Source organism: Peromyscus californicus, unplaced genomic scaffold (genome assembly GCF_007827085.1).
Source record: "Peromyscus californicus insignis strain IS unplaced genomic scaffold, ASM782708v3 Scaffold_4__1_contigs__length_199733344, whole genome shotgun sequence".
Classification (NCBI taxonomy): domain Eukaryota; kingdom Metazoa; phylum Chordata; class Mammalia; order Rodentia; family Cricetidae; genus Peromyscus; species Peromyscus californicus.
The window spans coordinates 139,136,284-139,161,357 of NW_026294562.1; positions in this window are offsets into that span (position 1 = coordinate 139,136,284).

A 25,074-nucleotide genomic window follows, 5' to 3' on the forward strand; every position below is an offset into this window, starting at 1 on the left:
CACAAATGACATAAAATACCTTGGGGTAACACTAACCAAGCAAGTGAAGGACCTATATGACAAGAACTTTAAGTCCCTGAAAAAAGAAATTGAAGAAGATGTCAGAAAATGGAAAGATCTCCCATGCTCATGGATAGGCAGGACTAACATAGTAAAAATGGCAATCTTACCAAAAGCAATCTACAGATTCAATGCAATCCCCATCAAAATGCCAACACAATTATTCACAGACCTGGAAAGAATAATACTCAACTTCATATGGAAAAACAAAAAAACCCGGATAGCCAAAAGAATCCTGTACAATAACACAACCTCTGGAGGCATCACGATCCCTGACTTCAAGCTCTACTATTGAGCTACAGTAATAAACAGCTTCTTACTGGCATAAAAACTGACACGTTGACCAATGGCATCAAATTGAAGACCCCGACATTAATCCGCACACCTATGAACATATAATTTTTGACAAAGAAGCCAAAAGTGCACAATGGAAAAAGGAAAGCATCTTCAACAAATGGTGCTGGCATAACTGGATATCAACATGTAGAAGGCTGCAAATAGATCCATATCTATCACCGTGCACAAAACTTAAGTCCAAGTGGATCAAGGACCTCAACATAAATCCAGCTACTCTGAACCTGCTAGAAGAGAAAGTAGGAAGTATTCTTGAACGCATTGGCATAGGAGATCACTTCCTAAATAGAACACCAGTAGCATAGACACTGAGAGAAACAATCAATCAGTGGGACCTCTTGAAACTGAGAAGCTTTTGTAGAGCAAAGGATACGGTCAACAAGGCAAAGCCACAGCCTACAGAATGGGAAAAGGTCTTCACCAACCCCACATCTGACAGAGGACTGATATCCAGAATATATAAGGAACTCAAGAAATTAGACATCAAAATGCCCAACAGTCCAATTAAGAAAAGGGCTATAGAACTAAACAGAGAATTCTCAACAGAGGAAACTCAAATGGCTGAAAGACATTTAAGGAATTGCTCAACATCCCTAATCATCAGGGAAATGCACATCAAAACAACTCTGAGATACCATCTTATGCCTGTCAGAATGGCTAAGATCAAAAACACTGAAGACACCTTATGCTGGAGAGGATGTGGAGCTAGGGGAACTCTCCTCCACTGCTGGTGGGAATGCAAGCTTGTACAACCACTTTGGAAATCAATATGGTGCTTTCTTAGAAAATTGTGTATCCATCTCCCCCAAGATCCAGCTATACCACTCTTGGGCATATACCCAAGGAATGCTCAACCACACCATAAGAGCACTTGTTCAGCTATGTTCATATCAGCATTGTTTGTAATAGCCAGAACATGGAAACAACCTACATGCCCTTCAACTGAAGAATGGATAATCAAAATGTGGTACATATACACAATGGAATACTACTCAGCAGAGAAAAACAATGACATCATGAGGTTTGCAGACAAATGGATGGATCTAGAAAAAATCATCCTGAGTGAGGTAACCCAGACTCAGAAAGACAAACATGGTATGTACTCACTCATAGGAGGATACTAGATGTGGAACAAGGATGACTGGACTGCTACTCACATCACCAGGGAGGCTACCTGGAAAACAGGACCCAAGAAAGACATGGGGATCACCCAATGACAGAGAAATGGATGAGATCTACATGAACAGCCTGGACATGAGTGGTGGTAGTGAAGGGCAAGGGTCGAGGGAAAGAGAGCTTGGGGGAGTGGGAGATCCCAGCTGTATCAACAACAGAGAGGGAGAACAAGGAATAGGAGACCATGGTAAATGAAGACCACATGAGTATAGGAAGAAGCAAAGTGCTAGAGAGGCCCACAGAAATCCACAGATACTCCCACAACAGACTGCTGGCAATGGTCGAGATACAGCCCAAACTGACCTACTCTGGTGATGGGATGGCCAAACACCCTAATTGTCATGCTAGAAACCCCATCCAACTACTTTGGGATCTGTATACAGAGATCCATGGCTAGGCCCCGGGTGGATCTCTGGGAGTCCAATTAGCGAGAATGAGGAGGGTTTATATGAGGGAGAATTGTTGAGACCAAGGCTGGATACAGCACAGGGACAAATAGCCAAACGAATGGAAACACATGAACTATGAACCAATGGCTGAGGGGTCACCAACTGGATCAGGCCCTCTGAATGGGTGAGACAGTTGATTGGCTTGATCTGTTTGGGATTCATCCAGGCAGTGGGACCGGGTCCTGTGCTCATTGTATGAGTTGGCTGTTTGAAAGCTAGGGCCTATGCAGGATCGCTTGGCTCTGCCTGGGAGGAGGGGACTGGACCTACCTGGACTGAGTCTACCAGGTTGATCTCAGTCCTTGGGGGAGGCTTTGCCCTGGAGGAGGTGGGAATGGGGGGTGGGGTGGGGGAAGTTGAGTGGGGTGGGAGCGGGGAGAACAAGGGAATCCGTGGCTGATATGTAGAACTGAATTGTATTGCAAAATAAAAATTAAAAAATTTAAAAAAAAATTAAAAAAAATGGAACTGTTTTATGGAACTGTTTATGTAAAAATGGAATTACTTATGGAACTGGTTTTGTGTTACAAATGAAACTGTTTAAATGGAAAAGTTTGAGTTTTCTAACTAGGCTTGAGATTTTGTTTAAAAAAATTATAAAGGGAGAAATAATATTCCTTACTCTATTTAATTTAAAAAATTCTTATTTGAGTGGATTAATGTTGTGTTTTATTAGTAAGAAATGCAAATGGGTATACTAAGAGATTAAAGAGTAAAGTGTTTTATTAAGAAACCGCTTTTGGATGTTTTGCTAAAAGTTTTCAAAGTATCAATGGTTAGATTGAGAATACTGTTTTTCAATATGGGTTTGTAGGAATTTAAGTTTCGGTTTTTCTAGCTAGATTTGAAATTTTGTTTAAAAAATTATAAAGAAAAGAAGGAATTATGAGTGTATTAAGGTAGAATGTATGTTTGCAAAAATTATGTTAACCTATTGTTATTAACACCCTGGTTTGAAGATACAGAAATATTTAAGTTTGATGGAAATCAGAATTTTTTCTGTTAGTACGAAATTCAAATGGTTCTATTAAGAGTTCAAGTTGTAAAACTGAGAAAATTGTTTATATATAGTACCATTTATGTTCATTCAAATGGTTCTGTTAAGAGTTTCTTTTGAGATGTAAGACTGAGAGAATTGTAACTATGTATAGCAATATTTGATAACCTGTTAATAGTAATGATGAAGCGAAGGGATTCTTTAAGTTTGTAGTTGCCTTAAGAGTTCTTGGTTTAGAAAAGGCTTGATGCAGCTGAGACTGCTGTAGTCACCTTGGACCTAATCCAAAAGAGAAATGCCATCTTTATCATCCTCTACTCCCATACTGGGTGGTATAACAGCTATGGACATTGCTGTAAGCTATTAAAAATGAGTTATTTTTATATATTAAGAAAGGAGGACATGTGGGAGCCCATTTTCAGTTTCCTTGTGGTTTCACCCAGCAGGTCTACATAGAGAGGATGATTTGACCAGGGGCCTGAGTGCAGGTGTCTGAGATGGTCTGCACTTGCCTGTGCTAGGGTGAGGTCTTTTGCTCCACCCCTTGGTGTTTCTATAAATACCCTAGAGCAGAGACAATCAGAGCTCATTGTAATAGGTTCCAGGCCCTCTCAAGGCTATCCTATATTTTCTATATGTTTATCTCCACATTCTAAATCCTTCTATCTAATATTTCCTGCTGCTCACACTCAGGAAAACTCTGGGGAACTGTGGGATTGGTGGGTAAATGCCCCGCAGTCTAAGAGCTCTGGCTGCAGCTGAACTTCTTATATGCGAGTCAAAGTAGTTAACATTTGGGTCACCCATTACTGTCCTTTCTCCTCACCACCTGTCACACCTTTTAACATACAAGAGCCTTCAAGCATTACCTCCCTCCCGAGTTCTCTTCCTTCAGGTAGCATTGGTAGAAGACACAATACTGACTTTTCAACCACGTCCACCTCTTAACTTTTCAAATCTTCTCTCCTAACCAGTCCTGGAATACCCCCCATCACATTTGTGCATTGAGACTCTAGAAGAGTTACTGCCCTGTCTGATACATATGCAGGAAGGAGCACTACCTCAGGCCACTTATACATGGTATACAGATGGCAGCACCTTTACTTCATGAAGGAGTACATGAAGTAGGATATGCAGTCATCTCAGTTACCATAGCTGTCAAAACACAAGCTCTTCCAACCCATACCATAAATCAGCAGGCTGAATTGATAGTTCTAACCCACGCCTGTCAATTAGCAAACAGACAATCCCAAAAAATACATACAGATCACTAGGCTGCCTCTGGTCTCAGAATAATGAGACCTCATCAACCTGTCAAAGCTTATGCCCCACCCTATCAGGTTGTGCCCTACCTCTTCTCCATCTACTTCTTACCACTCACTCATATTGCTAGCAAACTCTGCATTTGGAGATTCAAGGTTCAGGAGACATATGCCCAGCAATTCAACCAGACCACTCATGTGGTAGGGTCTGGAGACTGCTGGAAACATAATGCATATGCAGGAAAATACTTTGCCTGTTGTGAAGAATGGGAACCTTTTACATTCTGATTAAGGACCCATGACACCCCAACTGCAAAGTGGGAGTCATTGGGAAACTTTACTATAGCATCTATCAAACCTGCTCAACAGATATGCTTAAAATTAGAGGGCCCACATTCCACTCTCAGCCCCTAGGAATAAATACAGTAGAAGTGGTCTAAGCTCTTCAAAGGCTTTTACATCCTTAATGTCACCCTTTTTTGATCCCATCTCCTTGTCACACCATCTCTTGTTTCAGACCTTAACTGCTGCATATCAGCTATTGAATAATGCTCAGGCTGGCCATTTTGGGGAATGCTGGTTATGTGTCTCCCCCAGGGTCAAATGCTTACCCACTATTTGTGGTATCACCCATTGTCCTATTAGATTCTCTCATCTTACCGTTTGTTAATTGCTCTAAGCCAAATGTCACCACTATCCCTTATCTCTCTCACATTCCTCTCTTTGGCATTACCAACTGCTTTAACTCTTCAGGAATACACTTTGTGGGTTCTCTAAATTCTGCAGACTGCAATAATACCATTATCCTTGATACTATCACCCACCCCTATGTCCAAACATTCACAATACCTCTGTTCTCTGTAGTACTCAAGTTTATCACTGCTTACCTGCTAAGTGGTCTGGGACTTGTGCCCTGGTATTCCAGTTTCCTAAATTAGGGGTGGTACCTGGTGAAGAAATCTTGCCAATTCCCATTACCAAGTTCATAAGCAGCAAGGCATGATAAATGAGCCATCAAAATAATACCTGTTCTAGCAGCTCTGGCCGTAATGGCAGGTATAGCCACTGGAACAGCCAGACTAAATACTTCCCTGACTATTTACCATCATTTTCCCTCACAATTCACCCAGGATTTCCAGTGGGTAGCTCAGACCATCCTTGCTCTTCAGGAACAAATAGATTCACTGGCCACTGAGTACTACAAAATCAGAGAGGATTAGACTTATTAACAACAGAAAGAGGTAGTCTTTGTCTATTTCTTGGGATAGAATGTTGCTTTTATGTCAATCAGTCGGGGTAGTGAAAGATAAGATCCAACAACCCCAAATGGATCTCCAATCTCAGAAACAGCTTGATACTTCTAGACAGTGGATCACTAATAGTCAGATATGGAAATGGATGCTACCCTTCTTATCCCCTCTTTTCTTCCTTTTCTTAACCCTACTAATTGCACCCTGCCTAATAAACCTTTTGGCTAGATTTCTTCAGCAAAAGATCCAAAATATTTCTAATCAAATTCTGAACCAGTTAATATTACAGGATTACCAGCCCCTATCAACAAAGCCAGAGATCTGCAGAACCTGGATACATCCTGAGGAGGAAGAACAAGATTGTCCCAAGAACCTTGATGCCCCAATTCAGCAGGAAGCAATCTAGTGATAACTTTGCCCCCTTTCCAACCCCAAACTGCTTATTACCTTATCCAACCCCCAGTTGCTTATTACTAAACAAAAAAGGGGGATGTAGGGAAGAGGGGCTGGCTAAAGAAACCCACCCTGACCCTGGAGCCAAGAACTAGGGAAAGATGGCTCAGATAAGGGCAGTGAAAGAAACACAGTTCGGCTCAAATCAGAGCAATCTCTGCCCCTGGCCAACTGACTTGTAAAACCAACCAATCACAGAGAAGGAAGGTCGCACCCTGGCCCTGGAACCCAGAACAAGGGAAAGAAATGCAGCCTGGCTTTGGGACCTGAGACAGAGAAATGAACCAAGGAAACATGCCTTGATTCTGAAACCAGTACCAAAGAAACACTCTTGGTCCCTAGAATCAGAGTCAGTGAAAGACATGTGCCCTGGCCTTAGAATAAGTGTCAAAAAGCTAAATAAGGCTAGTGAATGAAACACAGTTTGGCTAAAATAAGAGCCATCTCTGTCCCTGGCCAACTGACTTGTGAAATCAAGCAATCACAGAGTAGCATCCTGGTCCTAGGCTCAGTGAGATCAGAGCCATCTCTGTCCCTGGCCAATTGACTTGCGAAACCAACCAATCACAGAGCAGGACAGTAGCACCCTGGCCCTGGGGCCCAGGACCAGGGAAAGAAACACAGCCTGGGTTTGGGACCTGAGCCAGAGAAATGAACACTTCATCCCCAAACCCAGAACCAAGGAAACATGCCCTCACTCTGAAACTAGTGCCTAAATAACACTCTTAGTCCCTAGAATCAGAGTCAATGAAAGAAATGTGCCCTGGCCTTAAAGGCAGTGTCAAAAAGACAAGAAAGGCCAGTGAAAGAAACACAGTTTGGATCTGAAATCAGGGCCATCTCTGTCCCTAGTCAACAAACCTGGCCAATCCCTGGACAGAAAAAAACTAACCAGTCATTAGTTGAATCTGCCCCCAAGACATCCTATATAAACCTCCCTGCCTGGTCAGTTGTGGGTTGTTCTTTCCACCCTGGTTGTAGGGGCAGCTACTCTTCTGGACTCCTCCTTCTCAAATAAATCTCTTTCTCAAGAGTTTTTGGTGTGAAGATCTTCATTCGCTGGCCTACAGACGATCCTTGCTAAGACATCCCTCATTGGACAGAGCAAGGAGGAGTTGAACAGAAGATCCTTGCCGAGACATCCCTCAGTGGACAGAGCAAGGAGGAGCTAAACAGAAAATACTTACTGAGTCATTCCTAGGTGGACAAAACAAGGAATAGCTGAAAGAGCTGAAAAAGTAACACTTTTCTCTGGAGCCAGAGGAAATTGCTACATTTCTGCAATTTCTTAGGCCAGAGAAGCAGAGCTCTGCTAGGAAGCCCCCTTAAGTGGTGACTGAGCAAAGCTCAGGTGTATTGGCTGTCTAGGAAAGGAGCAGGATTGCTATATCATGTGGGAGACCATCCCCCACAACACCAAGTATAGCCTGACTCTCCCAAACAGTCAGGATACCCTTCTCTGCAGAGCTACTGGCAACTCCAGGCCTGACTTTCCTGAACGGTCAGGATAACCTTCCCTGCTGAAGCTGTTCCAGGCCTGACTCTCCCAAGCAGTCATAAAAACTTCCTTTCTAGGGCTGAGCTGTCTCTTTGCAGCTCCAGTTGTCAAGCTGTCCTAAGCTGCTCCAGGTTTCTGGGACACTTCCAGGGCAGGGCTGCTCCAAGCAGCTGCAGTTGTCCTGTGTAGCAGGAGAGCTTCTCTCCCAGGTCCCACCAAGCCCCCGCAGTCCCACAACCCATGTATAAAATAATCACTTAGATGCTTATATTGCTTATAAACTGTGTGGCTGTAGCAGGCTTCTTGCTAACTGTTCCTATATCTTAAATTAACCCATTTAAATAAATCTATACCATACCACGTGGCTCCTGGCTTACCGGCATCTTCACATGCTGCTTGTCATGGCAGCAGCTGGCAGTGTCACCCTCTGCCTTCCTGTTCCCTCAATTCTCCTCTCTGTTAGTCCCGCCTATACTTCCTCTCTGGCTACTGGCCAATCAGTGTTTATACAGAGCAATATCCACAGCACATCCCCTTTTATTCTTTTTCAAAAAGGAAGGTTTTAACTTTAACATAGTAAAATTACATATAACGAACCAATTATCAAGCAAGAATTACAGTTACAATATTAAAGAAGATATCCTATCTTACATTGGAGAGTTTAAGGTTTTATATCTAACTTATCTTTTATCATAACTAAGGAAATTGTAAGTATCTAGCTTCAACTACATCAAAGACCTCAGAAGGATATACTATTACCTGAGAAATGGGAGAAGGATGCAAGCAACTTTTGGGAGTCTTGTAGCGTAGACAGAGACAGCTGGCAGCCTGGACAGTCATCCAAAAATTTTTTTGTAAAGTTGGGGCATTTTTCTTCAGCCCACAGGCCTAGAGTCTCTCAGTCACTTTTTTAGTGTCCTGTAGAATGTCTGGCAGTTTCCTCTGCAAAGCAGGAACCTGAAGGACCATTTTGTCAAGCAAAGTTCAGTGGTCACCTTTTTATGGGTCCTGCATGTCCAGTTGATCAAGCAGTCCAGGCAAGAACAGTTTCTAGCCTAAATGGCTATTTTTGCCAAGAAGAAGATAAACTCCATATAGAGTGTCTTCAATGCCAATCCTCCTCTCTGAAGTAAATCCGGTGCTGCCAGGAGCAGACATGTCTCACTCTCCAGAAAATCTAAATTTTTAAAACATTTTAAATGCCATATTCTGTAGGTCTTTGAAGTATTTGAAGATTACTCATCTATCTGAAATATATCTATTTATACCTAGAAGACTTACTAACATGCCTACAAGTATGATTATCATAGATGAATAATTATTAATCTATTTCTTAATTATCCATTACAATTTTAAATGAGTTGTACAAACATAATACTTTAAACAAGAGTAGAAATATACACACAGTATAACAAAATTAACTTTAAATTTGTATCAATAAACTAAAATCTATACCAATGAAAAACGTTAAACAAGTTGTTCTTTAAAATAGGTTCAGCAGTTCAGCAATTTACCCTTTTATCTTATCATATCTATTTCATATCCCCTTTTCTTCTTTGGAAAGAGATTATATTTATAATCAACTTGTTCTAAATAAAAAAATACTGTTTTTTTCTGTCCCACACCAGAGGACTCTTCTGATTTGGGACACAAGAATCTCTTAACCTTTTTTTTTTAGCAATATGTCTGGGTTTAGAGAGGGAGTGTGCTGATTCCATCTCCAAAGCCAGCTTGGTATATTTGGGAATTTGGGCGTAGCTTCTCTTACTACTTCCTGCTGGAAGGGGGAGCTGTATCTTATAGGGACATAAAGAAAATTTTAGGATTATGGAGTAGTCCATGAGGGTGTATCGTCTGAACCAGTTGCCTGAAACCATTCTGGATGTTGGATCATCTGTGCCATGGTGTCATTGGAAACTTTTCAGGGGGGTCTTGGCCTCTCAAACCTGATGTATCTTAATCTGGAACAAATCCATAGCCTCTGGCTTTCTGTGGAAACAAAAGCAGAGCCTCCTTTCCAAAGCAACATATCCTTATATCTAAATTTTGAAGTCAAGGTACCTTTAAAATATACATTTTGGCATAACTCAACAACTTTTACAATCAAATGTTTTTCTTCAGTTATGAATATCAAAGAGAACATAATTCAGATTCTCTGTGTGATAGCCATCTTTACATGGCTTATTTTTTATATTACCTTGAACCTATTGCTTTAAACTGCAGCATTCTAAGACTGAACCGGTGATGTGGCTACTGGCTCCGCCCACTTCAGCTTCCCAACATGGCGGTGGTATGTTTTCCGCCAGCTCTGGGAGTCATCAACTCTCAGAAATAGTGGGTCTATGCTTCTATCAAAGCAGTGTGTAGCCCAGAAACCTCTTTTTTTTGTTTTGTACTAGGAAAGGCTAAATCCACCACACAGCTTAATGTGCCACTCACTTGCAGAGGCCTCATTCCCACCATACTGCAGGTCGAGCACATGCCAGGAACGCACCACAGTAGCTTAAACCCGTGTTTTGCGACATCTAGCTGCCCATATGAGACATGAAACAGGAACCTGGTTTTGGCTCTGCTTAGAATTGCTTATTAAATATTGTCAGGTTTAAGGTGGAAATTCGAGCCATTGGGCGCCATTTGTAGCTGGAGAGCTTCTCTCCAGGTCCCACCAAACCCCCGTAGTTTCACAACCCACGTATAAAATAATCACTCAGATGCTTATGTTACTTATAAACTGTATGGCTGTAGCAGACTTCTTGCTAACTGTTCTTATATCTTAAATTAACCCATTTCTATAAATCTATACCTTGTTACATGGCTCGTGGCTTACCGGCATCTTCACATGCTGTTTGTCATGGCAGTGGCTGGCAGTGTCACCCTCTGCCTTCCTGTTCCCTCAATTCTCCTCTCTGTTAGTCCCGCCTATACTTCCTTTCTGGCTACTGGCCAATCAGTGTTTATTTATACAGAGCAATATCCACAGCAGTCCTGTATACCTCACCCTCCAGGGTTGAGTTGTCTCTTTGCTCAAGTAGGGATTGTCCAGCATAATCTCAACTACATGTCTCCATGTCATAAAATCAAAGCATGTGGTGTCTTCAGCAAAAAAGTGTTTGTCTACTTCTGGGATGTCTCCAACAGAAGTGGCAGTAGCATTTTAGTATTTGGAGCTTTGAGGACCTCCTTGGCTAACAACTTGTCTGCTACTGAGAGTTAAATTTGGCAACCTAGTGGCTTCTGGGAGTTCCCTTTTCATATGTGCAAGGTTTCCTCTGAACTTAAAATATTTGGCTGCTTTTTCTTTTTTTGCATTGTTTACTTTTTAATTTTTGATTATATGTGTGTGTTTGAGTTTGCTTGTGCATTTGAGCATGAACGATTCTGGTGGAACCTGGGCCTTCTGATTCTGTGGAGACAGTATTACAGGCTGTTATGTCTTAACATGGAAGCCAAAGTTGGATATTCTGCAAAAGCAATGTATACCTGTAGACTGAATCATTTCATTAGCCTGTTTAGTTACTGATTTAATAATGCATTCTTCCTGGACACTAACCCAGTTCCTTTAGGGTTGTAAATCATGTCAAAATACCATTGGTATTGGTTATTATCAGCCCTGTTCTGCACATCTGTGTCTGTGAAATGATAACCCTAGTAAAATTTATGGGCACCTGTGATAGCTAGTTTAAATCAACTTGACACTAGCTGAAGATATTCTGGAAGAGTCCCACCATTTTTGCCAGTGGGCATATCTGAGAAGATGTTTTTCATTGATGATGTTTGTTTCTTCACCATTCCTTTGCATCCCGAGGACAGTCCTCACTTTGCTTTTAGTGTTCCATCAGAAAATCTCAAAGAACCTTATCAGAGATATTAGTGGTGGTCTTGCCCCAAGGAATGGCCAATAGTCCTACTATATGTCAAATTTATGTGTCTTTGGCCATAGATCTAGCTTGAAAAGCTTTTCCAGATGCTTATATAATTCACTATATGGATGAGATTTTATTGGCTGCTAGAGATAAAAAACTTGTTTTTGATGACTTTTCTTTTTTTTTTTTTTTGGTTTTTCGAGACAGGGTTTCTCTATGTAGCTTTGCATTTTTCCTAGAACTTGCTTTGTAGGCCAGGCTGGCCTCAAACTCACAGAGATCCACCTGCCTCTGCCTCCTGAGTGCTGGGATTAAAGGCGTGTATCACCACCGCCCAGCTTGATGACTTTTCTAAATTACAAGAGGTTCTTAGCCTGGCTAATTTACAATATAGCCCCAGAAAAAGTACAGGTATCCTTTCCCTATCATTATTTAGGTCATGAATTGTTACACACAGGCATACGTCCACAAAAGATTACTCTGAGGATGGATCAGCTATGCATGCTTAATGATTTCCAAACCTTTCTGGGAGATATTCAATGGCTTTGGCCCACTTTAAAGATTCCAACAGGTCAACTTCATCCTTTGTATGATGTCTTAAAGGGTGACCCTGATCCTTTATCTCCTTGTGAATTAACATCTCAAGGGCATACAGCCCTACTACATGTGCAAGAGGCCCTGGAGCAGGCTCATGTGCAATATATAGATCTTTCTTCTCCCTTACTGTATTTGATTTTTTTGTTTTTCTCATTCACCTACTGGAGTGTTTTGGCAAACAGGTCCTATTCTATGGGTACATTCCCCAGCTTCTCCAGCAAAAACCATTACTCCTTATCCTCAGGCTGTTGCTCAGATTATATTTAAGGGAAACAAGATCAGTGTTTAAACTTTTGGTTAAGGAACCAGATATTGTGGTGACCCCATACACCCAGTCTCAAATAACATGGTTGCAAGATAATAATAATGATTGGGCCATATTGACATGCTCCACACAGGGTCAGTTTGATACTCACTACCCCTCCAATCATGTGTGTCAATTTTTAAAATTGCATCCTGTTATATTTCCCAAGATAGTACAGATGACTCCTATTCTTCAGGCTCGTGTGGTATTTACTGATGGCACTTCATGTGGTTTTGCTGTGGTAGTTTCTGGTAACATAGTGAAGAGAATGAAAGTCCAGGGCACTTCATCCCGCATGGTGGAGGTACAGGCACTGTTGCTTGCTTTACAGATATTTTCTGATGAGTGTATAAATATCTATACTGATAGCCAATATGTGGCACATGCAATTATGCCTTTGGAGACAACAGCCTACATACCATCCATCTCTCCCATTCATGAATATTTATTGCAAGTGCAAGGACTCATATGGTCCTGCTCACGTAATCTTTATGTGGGCCATATTAGAGCTCATACTCAATTGCCTGGACCTCTAAGCAAAGGTAATCAGAAGGTTGATGCCATTACTCATATGGATGTCACATTAATTTGTTCTGCCTTTGAAAAGCCTATTCAGTTGTATCAATGTTATCATCTTAATGCTGCATCTCTTCATCATCATACAGGCATACCCAGGAACAAGCCATCTAGATAGTTAAATCATGTCCTATTTGTACTGAATTTTTACCTGTTCCTCATTTGGGAGTTAATCCCTGAGGACTTTTACTTAATCATGTGTGGCAGATGGACGCAACACATGCCTTCCTTTGGAAAATTACAATATGTCCATGTGTCTATTGATACATATTCCTCTTTAATTTTTGCCTCTGCCCATTCAGGTGAAAAGGTTAAGGATATAAAGAATCATTGTCTTCATGCTTTTGCTTATATGGGAGTGCCAAAATGCATAAAGACTGATAATGGTCCCGCCTACAGCAATATGGGATTTTCAAAATTCTGCCAAGATTTTTCTTTTGTTAATAAGACTGGTATTCCTTATAATCCTCAAGGACAGGCTATAGTAGAATGCTGTCATCATACCTTAAAAACATATTTTGCTAAAGTAAAAAGGGGGAGCTAGGGGCTCATCTCTCCTCTCCACATTCTATTCTTTCCCTTGTTTTATATATTTTAAATTTTTTATCGGTGGATTTTGCTGGAGTATCCACTGCAGATAAGCACTGGAGGGCTCCTGTTGCAAATCATCCTCTGGTGCAACGGAAGGATCTTTCTACTGGCACTTGGAGGGGACCTGATCCAGTATTGTTGTGGGCCCGGGGTTCTGTTTGTGTCTTTCTACAGGACAATGAGGTTTCTCTTTGGATTCCTGAGTGCTGTGTGTGCCCTGTGACTGCTGCTGAATCCCAACTTGGCAGAGTCCTATTGGGCCTTCCTGAAAAACACTCCCCTTCTGATGCCAATGGGGATTGAGAGCCCAATACGGCCGGCCTTGGCAAGCATTAATGTAAGCCTAGAAACTGTATCCATGCAGTTGGATTCTTCAGAAGGTAATGTATGGTGACTGCTTTTTCAAGTATGTTTGAGAGCCTGTCACCCAGGCACCTTGGAGATTAAGGATAACCCTGAAGGTCACTGACCTCCATTTGTTAACAGTACCATGCCAGCCTACCCTTTTCATTTTTACAGTCCTCTTCAAGCTGGTGTAGTACCTACCTTTTCAGGAGTGGCTCTGTGCAACATTTATTGGCCTTCTGAAATTCATCTGTCTGCCTTTGAAGATACCTTAAAATTTGTGAGCCTGAATGTAGTCATTATGAAACCATTAGTTCTGCTCCTTGTGTGCTGTCGGTTTTTTCTTTATGGTTCTTAGTTGTTCTTTTGCAGAGCTGCCAGCTTAAGTCATGCTGGGATCAAGAAAAATGGACCTTGGTGGTTCATGTTCCTGGAGTTGTGTCCATGCCAGTGGACCATGGCAATAAGACACAGATGGTGCTCACATGCTCCAGAAGAGAATTTGACATCGCTGCTGCTGTTGTTGCTATTTAGCAGTGGTGGCCACCATTGCTACTGTTTCTGGGATTGCCATTTCATAATTGGTTACTACAGCTAGCACAGTGGAGACCCTGCCAACAAAAGTAGCTACCACAGTTAATTAATCTTTCATTCTATTGGGCATGATAAACTTAATTCAGCAGTTATATACATTTCAATTGGCTTTGAAAGTTATAAAATTTATAAAACTCAAGTTCTACTTGCTTTTGGGATACCATCTTATGAGGACTCCAATTTGCAGTAAGGCTCGTTAAGGAAGGGAATGGCTCAATTGCCTTTAGCCTACTGGCTGTGGGTGGGTTAGGACTTCTGTTGGTCTTTTCTGTGTCAAATGCACAGATTGCAAGCCCAGCACCACTTTGAGATCTTTAGCAGCAGTTAATTCTACAGCTCACACATGGTTGAGCCTGTATGGTAATGAGTATTCTGAGACGGGTAATGTCTGGGGGGCACTCACCAACCTAAGACAGAGAGCCTGTGTGGCCCAGGCAGGTGTCTCCATGATGGGTAAGGTGACCTGCTGATGTCCCATGCAATCTAAGTCAGAAGCTCATTTTTTTTGGTAAAAGGGGGGACCTGTAGGGCCCTGGCCCCCTGTTTTGGGTAACTGTTGCCTTGCTTGCTGACCTTGACCTTGATGTCCTCCCTATGCTAATCCCCTGCCAGTTTCCTCCCTCCTGAATGCTTATGGGAGGTTCCTTGTTTGTGTATCCTGCATATTGGGCATTAACAACTAGGATGCATGAATGTAAAATATCTGTAGTGAACTTCTGCCCTCCAGGGTTCTCCCACTGTGCTGTAAGCCTGTATGTGTTTAAGGCCTCCTCTCTCCTTCAATAAATGGCATTCAGCATTCTGCTGAGATGAATGACCTGCTGTCTTTTGTCTCTGTTTTTTGATCCATGGCCCCTCGCTCGGACATGGTGAATGGGTGGTGGTAGCGTGGGCGTTACTGATACAGGAGATGACAGTTTTCTTTTCATCATTCTTCTGCATTGGGTAAAAGCCCTTTACAGCTCCTAGTATGTACATGCTGAAGGTTTCAGGCTTCTTAAAGCAGTCATGGCTGAGCTCAGGTAGATACTTCTTCCTCTTGGTCTTGGGGTTGGTGAGCTTGTCCTCTGCTTTGACTCTGTTCATAGAATTCTTCAGTTCCTCTGTTTTCTTGGAGTTGTTTTCTCTGGTTCTTAAGGTCTTGTCTTGCCCAAGAGCCCTAGCCATATTGGGATTGATGGGTTTCTTTCTGTGTTTGCCCTCCAAGTGCTTGGCTATGTTGTCAATTGACATTTCACTGACTCCAGCCACTTATTCCTTCACCATGTCCTGGTGCTGGATTCTGGACTGAGGAGCTCAATGAAGCAGATCAGAGTCTTTCTGATCCTTATTCCTCACCTGGTCAAAGGGCCCACTGATGACACTTTATCTTTACTGGGCCTGATCCATTCTGATGACTATAGAGTCTTTGGATTGAGTTGCTGTGGGATCTTGAAATTGGCTTAGTTCAGTGAGGGAGTTGAAGATTTAGAAAAGGTGACTATATGCCATCAGTGTAGTAATGTCTGCAAAGTCCATGCTGGAGCCCATCACACTCTGCACTCCCCAGGCACATTCTGACCAAGGCTGCTGCTTACCAAGGTGACACTGTCAGTGTCAGTGAAGTTCAGGGGCTGCTGCATGTCAGGGGTGCTAAAGGGAGGAGTGGTGTGTCTTGGTTTTCTTTTGTGCCCCCAGAGGCATCAAGAGCCAGTGACAGATTGGCTGTCATCTCATGTAAGTTGTTGTTCTCTGTTTGTTCCAGACCTGGAGCTGGTGGCAAGGCAGGAAATTCTGAGGGACTGTGGATGGGCAGTTAATGACCTGTCCCCATCGACAGGTGGTGTCCTCCTCTGGGAATCCTGTGTGCAGGGGTAGCAGAGTTCTGGACTGCAACTGATGGAATGTCTGGTCTGAGGTGTCCATCCCTGGGACATCTCCATTTCCACCACTGTAAAAGAGTCAAGGAAGAAGTCAGTGCCTGGTAAGTGCTATGCTCCCTTCTTTTCAGTGCAACTCTGAACTTAGGCCCCTAAAGCAGTGGAGAAGGAGTTCCTATGGTCTCTGCTTAACAGCAGATTTTCAGAAAAATGAATCTGAGTTGAGCTCCAATTATAAACACATTCAGTTAAGTCTCTTTTGGTTCTAGGTAGGTACCAAAAAATGCACCTTGGCTTACACATAGCCTCTTCATCACATCATGCTGGGAAACCTAGATATGCACATGTACAGAAAGAAACTTGATTCCACCTGGCTTGTTCGAGCATTCCTTTAGTGACAGCATTCTTTTTTTTTTAAATTTATTTTGCAATCCTCTCCAGTATTCCAAAAGGGAAGTCCGGAGCAAGATGGGAGCTGGGGGCCGGCCTCTAAGTCTCAGGAAGAGGCTTGGGGCTCAGGCGGATGGGCGTGGGGGCAGGGCGTGGAGACTGCAGGGTCTGCCAGGGGACTTGGAGAAGGGGATCCTTCCCGGTGGGGCTAGCAGGGAACCTGCCCGGTGGCCAGAACCTGGGGCCGAGTTGGGCAGGTCTTCCCTGGAGTGGCTGGTGCCCTGGGATGGGGTCTGGGGCAAGGGAGGGTACTCACCAGTGTTCCAAAAGGGAAGTCCGGAGCAAGATGGGAGCTGGGGGCAGGCCTCTAAGTCTCAGGAAGAGGCTTGGGGCTCAGGCGGATGGGCGTGGGGGCAGGGCGTGGAGACTGCAGGGTCTGCCAGGGGTCTTGGAGAAGGGGATCCTTCCCGGTGGGGCTAGCAGGGAACCTGCCCGGTGGCCAGAACCTGGGGCCGAGTTGGGCAGGTCTTCCCTGGAGTGGCTGGTGCCCAGGGATGGGGTCTGGGGCAAGGACGGGCACTCACCAGTCAGTGACAGCATTCTTGAGGCAGGGACACAGGCAGAGGAAGAAGCAGAAGCAGGCAAATCTTTGTGAGTACAAGAGTATCCTGATCAACATATTTATTTCCAAATCATAAAGGGCTATGGAGAGATATCCTGTCTCAAAAAACTAAAAGTAAGTTAATAAATAAATGAATTCCATTTCCTATGTGTCACCCTATAAAAAGTCAATGACAAATGCCTCCGAGGCCAAAGTGTAACAACTTGTGAAAATAGCACAAAGAGTTGAAGGTTCAGGGACAAGCCTGGGTGGAGGGAAACACCAGCCATTCAAGAAATCCTGGAAGTAGTTGACAAATGGTCCCTCAGCGAAGTAAAAAGTGCATTGCCAGAAAAGAAGCAGTTATTTGAGGGGATGTCCTAGAGAACCAGATAAAAATCTTTGCTATTGATACCTCTGTTAGAGGCTTAATATCTATATTATTTAGAATGAGATAAAATAGATAAATTGTTAGAGAGAAAGCAACACATTTAGTAAAGGGCAAATAAAAAGACAGTCCTCACAGATTTAATAAAAAAGGAATGAGCAGATACAAATGTTTCGATTCAGGGTGAATCAGAGAAATTTATAGTGAACCTCCAGTAGATACCATCCAAGACCAACAAGAAAAGACATGACAACACCACTGAGGGAGTTCACAGAAATGAACGCTATTCACTGCTGGTGTAATGTGAGTGTGCAGGGTCCTGAAGTCAAAACCCTGGCCCACCCCAGGGTTCATGCATACTTTTCCAAAGAACTCACTATATTAGAGAGGTACTTGCCCATCAGTCTTGATTGCAGCACTGTCTGTAGAACTTAGGGAACCAAGCCTGGTGTCCATCAGCATTGCCATGGGTGAAGAAAATGTGATGTACATACAAAGTGAAGTCTTTTCAGCCATAGAGCAAATGAAGATATGTTGTTTGCAGTATGTGGATTCAACATGTGTTCAATGAGGGGGCTCAGTAATTAAGAACACTGACCTTTCTTGCAGAGTCCCCAGGTTGAATTCAGAGCACTTCATGGTGGCTTTCAATCTCTCTTAATCCCAGACCCCAGAGACCTGTTGACCTCTTGTGGCCTTTGTGGGCACTCCACACATGTGTTACACAGGAATTCATATGGATGACACACACATATAAAGTAAGTTGTAATATTAAATGGATGATTTCAATGATGGATAAACTTGAGATAAACATCATAATCAGATTAAACCCATCTCAGAAAGATAGTCAGCCTTGTATACTTTCTCTTCAAGGTGGGTGCTTGATTGTATATACATGGATTCCTATAATTCATTTCATGAAATTTCAGAAGGAGCTAGACTACTAATGATTAAAGTGCTGGCATGAGAGGTTCATAATGGGAGAAAGTATGGTAACAGCAGGAGTTTGTTCATTATAGAGTATACACTATAGGGAACATACATGTTCTGTAATCAGTATAATGAAAATAAAAGTCAAGGAGAATAACTTATTGTCACTACAGAATTTGTCTAATTGCTTAACATTAAATAAACACTATCAGAGATTTATAACATAAGATATATTTATGTAACATATATTATTACTTTGGCAACATAAATTAACAGTAGCAAAGAAATGAGGAAAACATCAAAGCCCTCTATATACACTCATGAATGAGATAACTGACTTAAGTTTTTCCAGTTAATTTTAGTGTCCTCAAATATTTGCAAGTTTACAAGCAATGTCTTTCCATTTATACATAAATCCATATATGTACATTTTAATCTACATGTCTACATATGTACCTACATATCTACACATCAATCTAAGTCTTTAAACTCAATGTATACATGTACATCTGTATCTATATCTCACCTTGTCTGTGTTGAATAGCACTGTGTTCCAAAGGCTTGGCTAGCACTTACATTGCATAGCCACAATATATAGAGATTTCCATATCCCTCTCCCTCTGAAGGAAAAGCTGCAGTTTGCCCAGAGAGATGTACTTGGCAGCATTTCCTCTCTCCTCTTGAGTCCACCTCTTCATGAACTCCCTCTGTGGCCTCCACTCTTCTGTGATGGGCTGTGAGATGACTGGCCCTAGAATGTCAACTTTCCTCCATGGAATTGGTTGGCAGCTGAAGTCTTGCACCAGATATTGGGTTTGAGGTTTGGGAGGTGAAGAGGCCTTGTTCCTGGCAAAAGAAACATGCTCTCTCTGGAGTGAAGTGTGAGATGATGCTCTGCACAGTGCAGGCCTGAGGCAGCTGGCTGAAGCCCAGTGCAATATTGGATGGAGTTGATTATATTAAGTCATGTGACACTGTGGGCACTTGTCAGAGCAAGTATGTCACAGTACAACAAATATGTGCCGGCAGAAGCTCTTTGGGATGCTGTGAGTGTGGTAGGCTGAGCAGAGTGGGAATGAAGCCTCACAGGGTAAGCTTCAGTTGGCCTGCATGAAGTCAGGGTGAACAGCTTTCTAGAGATAGGTCTGGCTTGAGGCTTGTCCAGGGCTGGGAAAGGCAGTGGTACTAACTTGACCTTTCTAGGTAGGGGAAGCTCATGCTGGGATGGAGATGGAGACTCCTTGTGAGCACTCTCTGGTCTCTGAGTGTTGCCTGGGGTTTTACCAGGACCTTGGCCATCACATGGCACATCCAGCAGTGATGTGGTGGCTGGTCCTGTACTGGGATCTTTGTTGCTGCAGAAGTTCAGCAGGGCTCAGGAGGAAGAGATGCCAGTTTTCTTCTCACTCTTCTCCAGTGAATGAAAGATCTGTACAGCCTCAGTGTGTACACGCCAAGGTGAGTTCGAGGCTTTTTAAAGTTATCATGGCTGAGCTCAAATGGATTCCTCTTCCTCTTAGTCTTGGAGATGGTGGGTTTCTTTTCTGCCTTGACTCTGTGACTTGATGGCTTCACCTCTTCTGTTTTCTTGGAGTTGTTTTCTCTGGTCCTCTTGGTCTTGTCTTGCCCCTGCACCCCAGCTACACAGGCCTGCTGGGTGCAGAATCCTGAGCTTTGCCCTCCAAGTCCTTGTCATGTTGTCAATAGCCCTTTCACTGGCCCATTCACTGGCCCCAGCCTCTTCTCCCTCCATTAGGTCCTGGTGCTGGATTCTGACCTGAAGAGCTCCATGAAGCAGATCAGAGGCTTTCTGGTTTTCCGGCTAACATAACAATATAGTTCCACGATGATGCTAGAGCATTCCTAGGCCTGATCCCTCCTGATGTCTACAGAGTCTTTCATTGGGCTGCTGTGGGATCTTCCAACTGCTCTATGTCAATGATGGAGTTTAAGAGTTGAGGAAGGTGAATATCTGATACCAGAGTAGCTATGTCTGCAAAGTGAATGCTTGATACCATGACACTCTGAACAGTCGCTGGCTCTGCAAGACCAAGGCTACCTCTACCCAAGGTGGCATTATCAGAAAATACCTTCTGCCTTAGACTCCCAACATCAGTGTAGTTCAGGGCCTGCTGCATGTCAGAATGTGTTAAAAGGAGGAGTGATGGGTCTTGGTTTGTTTTTTGTGCCCTCATAAGCATTCAGAGGTGATGATTTCTCAGCAGTCATCTCATCTACCTTGTTATTCTCTGTTTGTTCCAGGCTTGGAGCTGGAGACAAGTCCAGGAATTCTGAAGGGCTGTGAATGAGGGCAGTTGATGATCTGTCGGCATCAACAGGTGGTGTCTTCATCTGGGCATCCTGGGTGCAGGCTTGCAGAGGTTTGGACTCTGCAGGAGACAGTGTGTATGGCCTGAAGGTGTCAATCTCAGGCCCTCTCCATTTCCACCACTGAAAAAGAGTCAATGAAGGAGTCAGCACCTGGTAATTGAGACGCTCCCCTCCTTTCAGTGCACCTCAGCACTCAGGCTCCTGCAGCAGCGGGGCAGGCATTCCTATGAGCCGTGCTTGAGTATCGGGGCAGCACCTCTCTTTGGAGACATGGAGTAACTACTCAGTTGTTTCTGGTGATACAATATCGTGTTTTCTCAGATATTTGCGTGTTCCTTTCTGTTTGTGCAGTGTGTGCATGCATAGTAATCATGGGAGAGGTTAAAGAATTCCTTTGGCATTTGGTTCTCTGTTGCCCTCCCTTTTGTCTTTGAAATAGTGCATTTCCTTTGGAGTTTGATATTAGGCAGATTGTCTAGCCCATAATTTCAAAAACTCACCTATCTCTGCCTGCTTCTTTCAGTTTATGGCATTATTCATAAGCCCCCAGAAGCTTGGGTTTTTATGGGGGTTTAGGGATCCAAACCCAACTCCTCACAACAGAAAAGAGTTCAAGAACCTTGACTTTCCTTGAGCCCCTATTTCACAGACTTTTTATAAGTGACATGAAAAGTAGTTTAAGAAGGTGAAATCTTAAACTTGAGTGATCCTGGACTTGGGTCACTGCTGAAGAACCACAGAGAAAGAGAAAAAAAGAAAAGAGAGAGCAAGAAAGAGAGAGGATAGCTCTGACCCCTCTTAGCAATATTTTCTGGGTCCATCAGAATCTTACCACAATTTTAAGTGTCAGAGAATGTCACAACAGACACTTGGAATATGGGAAGAACATCTCTTCCAGGACAGATTCAGAGCTGTATTGCTCTGGAGTCTGATTTCATCTCAGGAAAAATCAAGTGTTACCAAAACGTAAAATTCTTGCTGTCCTCAAGAACCCTGAGGAATAGATTAGGAAGGAGGTGATTGTATTGTATTTGTGCATGGGACTGATTAGCTTGGGCAGTGACACTTGTGCCTTTGGTATGCTCCTTGGACATGTCTTAATGAAGGAAGGGTGTCACTCACTATCTTGCATTGTCTGTTATTATAGAGATTGAGGATGAGGATGGTGATCCACAGCCAAAGTTAACCTCCTAGGACTCCCGTTCTTCCTATATGTGGATATCTAAAAGATAGATCTGTGTCTCTTTTGAGTGCTGATCTCACTCCTTCCCCTCCTGGCTTTACTCACCTTGAAGACTGCTGTCTGGCATGGCTTGAGCAGGTGTGGGATAGTAGATGGCAGAGGTAGAGAATTGGTTTGAACATTCATTGGCTGCATCTCCTTTAGCACCATCATCATCTCTGGTTGTAGGGCAGAGCCCTGACTCCCAATGTAGGACATAGAGTCACAGGTCTGCAGGCACTGCCCGATTTCTCAAGCCATCACGGGTCCCAGACTGTTGTGGTCATAGTAATAGAACTGACTGCCCTCTTGGTAGGAAGATGCCAGGCTGTATCCTTGATTTGGTACCTGTGGTGGTGTATCTGGACAAGACTAGCAGACAGCGTTGGATAGGAAAGGACTAAGGAATTGGGATCTAAAATATTATCACACGGGGCTGCTATAGACAGGCAGGGAGAGTGGTATTCGAGTCAATGATAGTTTCAGTGAAATCCAGGAATGCAGCTTCCCTCCTGCCAGTGCTTCCTGTGACAAAACACTGGAGAACACCTGAATAGAAGAGCACCAAGGTAGAGATCAGGCTCTGGTCAGTCAGCACAGTCACTGTGGTCTTGCCAGCTCCTTGTTAGGGGTAGGTACTGTCCACGTGATGCTGGCAACAAGTGGTGGAGTCTGGTGCCAGGAGACATGCTAACTCACAGCTGGGTTCAAGACCCTGGAGAAGCTATACACACTTCCTGCTGAGAGTGTGTCACTGATCAGTATAGACACAGAGGGCTGCAGAGTACATTCTGTCCCAAAGAAAGGTGCACTTTGGAAATTGTCTGTAGGAAACAAGAGGACAGTGGGGAAAATGTTGAGATGGAAGCTTTGTAGCTTCTGGTGACAAGCTGTGTTATCTCCAGTTTTATGGTCTGGGAGAGTCTAAGACCTATGTTTCCTCACATATCCCAAACAAAATGGTTCAGAATGATCCTTGGTACTGGATAGGATGACACTCATTTGATTAGTTGTCTGTTCTTCCTGTGTGGGCATGGAATTCCTAGTCGATCCACTTGGACCCTTGCTCTGATCTGGACACTGCCCTTCTTTGCCCTGCGTTGCCTTGTTCTTATCCCTGCTGTGACACTGCCTCAACTGTGTTCAGAGGCAGGAAAACAGAAGTGTTTAGAGCTAGGAAAACCTTAGACAGCTTCTCATGCCTGTGCCTTCAGCCTGTTCTGTGCAGATCTTTCTCTACATAGAGAGATAATTTCTCTCTACCTAGACCAGTCTGGCCGGGAAATGACACAAATTGCCCTGCCTCTGCCTCCAGAGTGCTGGTGCTGAAGGTACATGTCATGTCCACCTGATTGTCACTACTCTGAAATGATATATCAGGAATTTCATAGATAAGTTCTGTATTTAACTAATTACTCCTTCCTCCTCTAACTACTCTGGTTCCATTCTTTGTATACTTTATGACCCCTTATTATTTATATAGCTATTGAACACATATACATATATGGCTTCATGAAAACAACCTGCTGATAACATTTTTTTCTTTATTGCACCTGTTTTCTGTGACCTCTTGAGATTGCTAATGTATTTTGGGGTTCATCTCTGAATAAGATTGTTTCTTAATTTAACTGTTAGTTAAAATTGTTCTTAAAGAGTTCCTCAGTAACTGTTAATTTTTTTTTAACTCTTCTAGTAAGTAATCTAGTAAAGAACTGCCTACACATAATGGCATGTCAGTTGTCCTTGTGTAGACATCAACTGACTATGGAGTGTCCAGCCACACTTGATAATATCCAACACCACCAATGCATATAAGACATGGGCAATGCTGCGGAAGATGGGCTTCATGGAGTGTAAGAACCAGAGATCACAGTAGGATATTATTTTCTATATTTGACAGGGAACCTTTGCCCAGACTATTCTTGACATTATGGTTGCCTAAACATGGCTTGGGAAATGACAATGCCTTGTGCCTTTGATTTAAAATCTGTTGTTATCTGAAACATTCTGTTCCAAACTACCTTTGTGTACCTCCAGGGCATCTCTGCTGTGTGTCTTCTTGTACTTCTATGTTTTCAAAGCCCATGTACTATGTTTTCTCCCTTCCCCCACTTACTCTGGGTCTGTCTTTCATGTAACTCCCTCAATATTTCTTCCATTACAGTAACTGCCTTTTTCAGAACCCACAGCCCTCTTAATCTCTCCCACTTTCCTTTTTTCATCCAGGGAAGTCCAAGTAACTCCAAAATATGGCAGTCATTCTCTTTGTCTATTTTTAATGATTATTTGGTGATTATGGAGACAGGCCAGTGTAGAATATCTTAGACTTGAAGTGACCTTCATCCCTTCAAGCTCTACATGCTGTGATTACAGATGTGTACCACTATTCCTGGTGTTTACATTACTTTTAGAACAGCCCTGAATTTGACATAATAAGAGGAAACAGTAGTGGAGGGAGACTTCCCTTTCTTGATATTAAGTGCTAGATCTCTGCATACCTTCTTCATGTTCCCGTCTCTTGAGTTTAACACCATCAAAAAGGGACTTATTTTATTCTATGTTCACTTTCCTCTTAAGATTCGATAGTATGGAGTCCTGAACAAGGTGATGCTGTTATCTCCCTGAGTTGAAGGAAAAACACTTGAGAATAAACTGTTTGTCCAAAATCACATATCTAGTAATAACCAAAGCTAAATCTGACATTCAATTCAAGATATCTATATCAAAATCAATAGTATCCCCATTAAACAAAGATTTTAAAAATAACTGGGAAAAGTGATCCAAAAAACTTTTTTCTTTTGATGTTTTTCTATTAAGAAAAGTTTTTCATTCATTTTACACAACAATCAAAGATCCCCCTCTTTCCTCCTCCTGCCCAAAAAACTTTTGTAAAGTTTCTTTCCTTACGGGACATGGTCAGGGAAATAGTATCAGCAATCCACAGTACAATGGAGCAAGATCATTGGTCCTCCTTGTCTCATCAG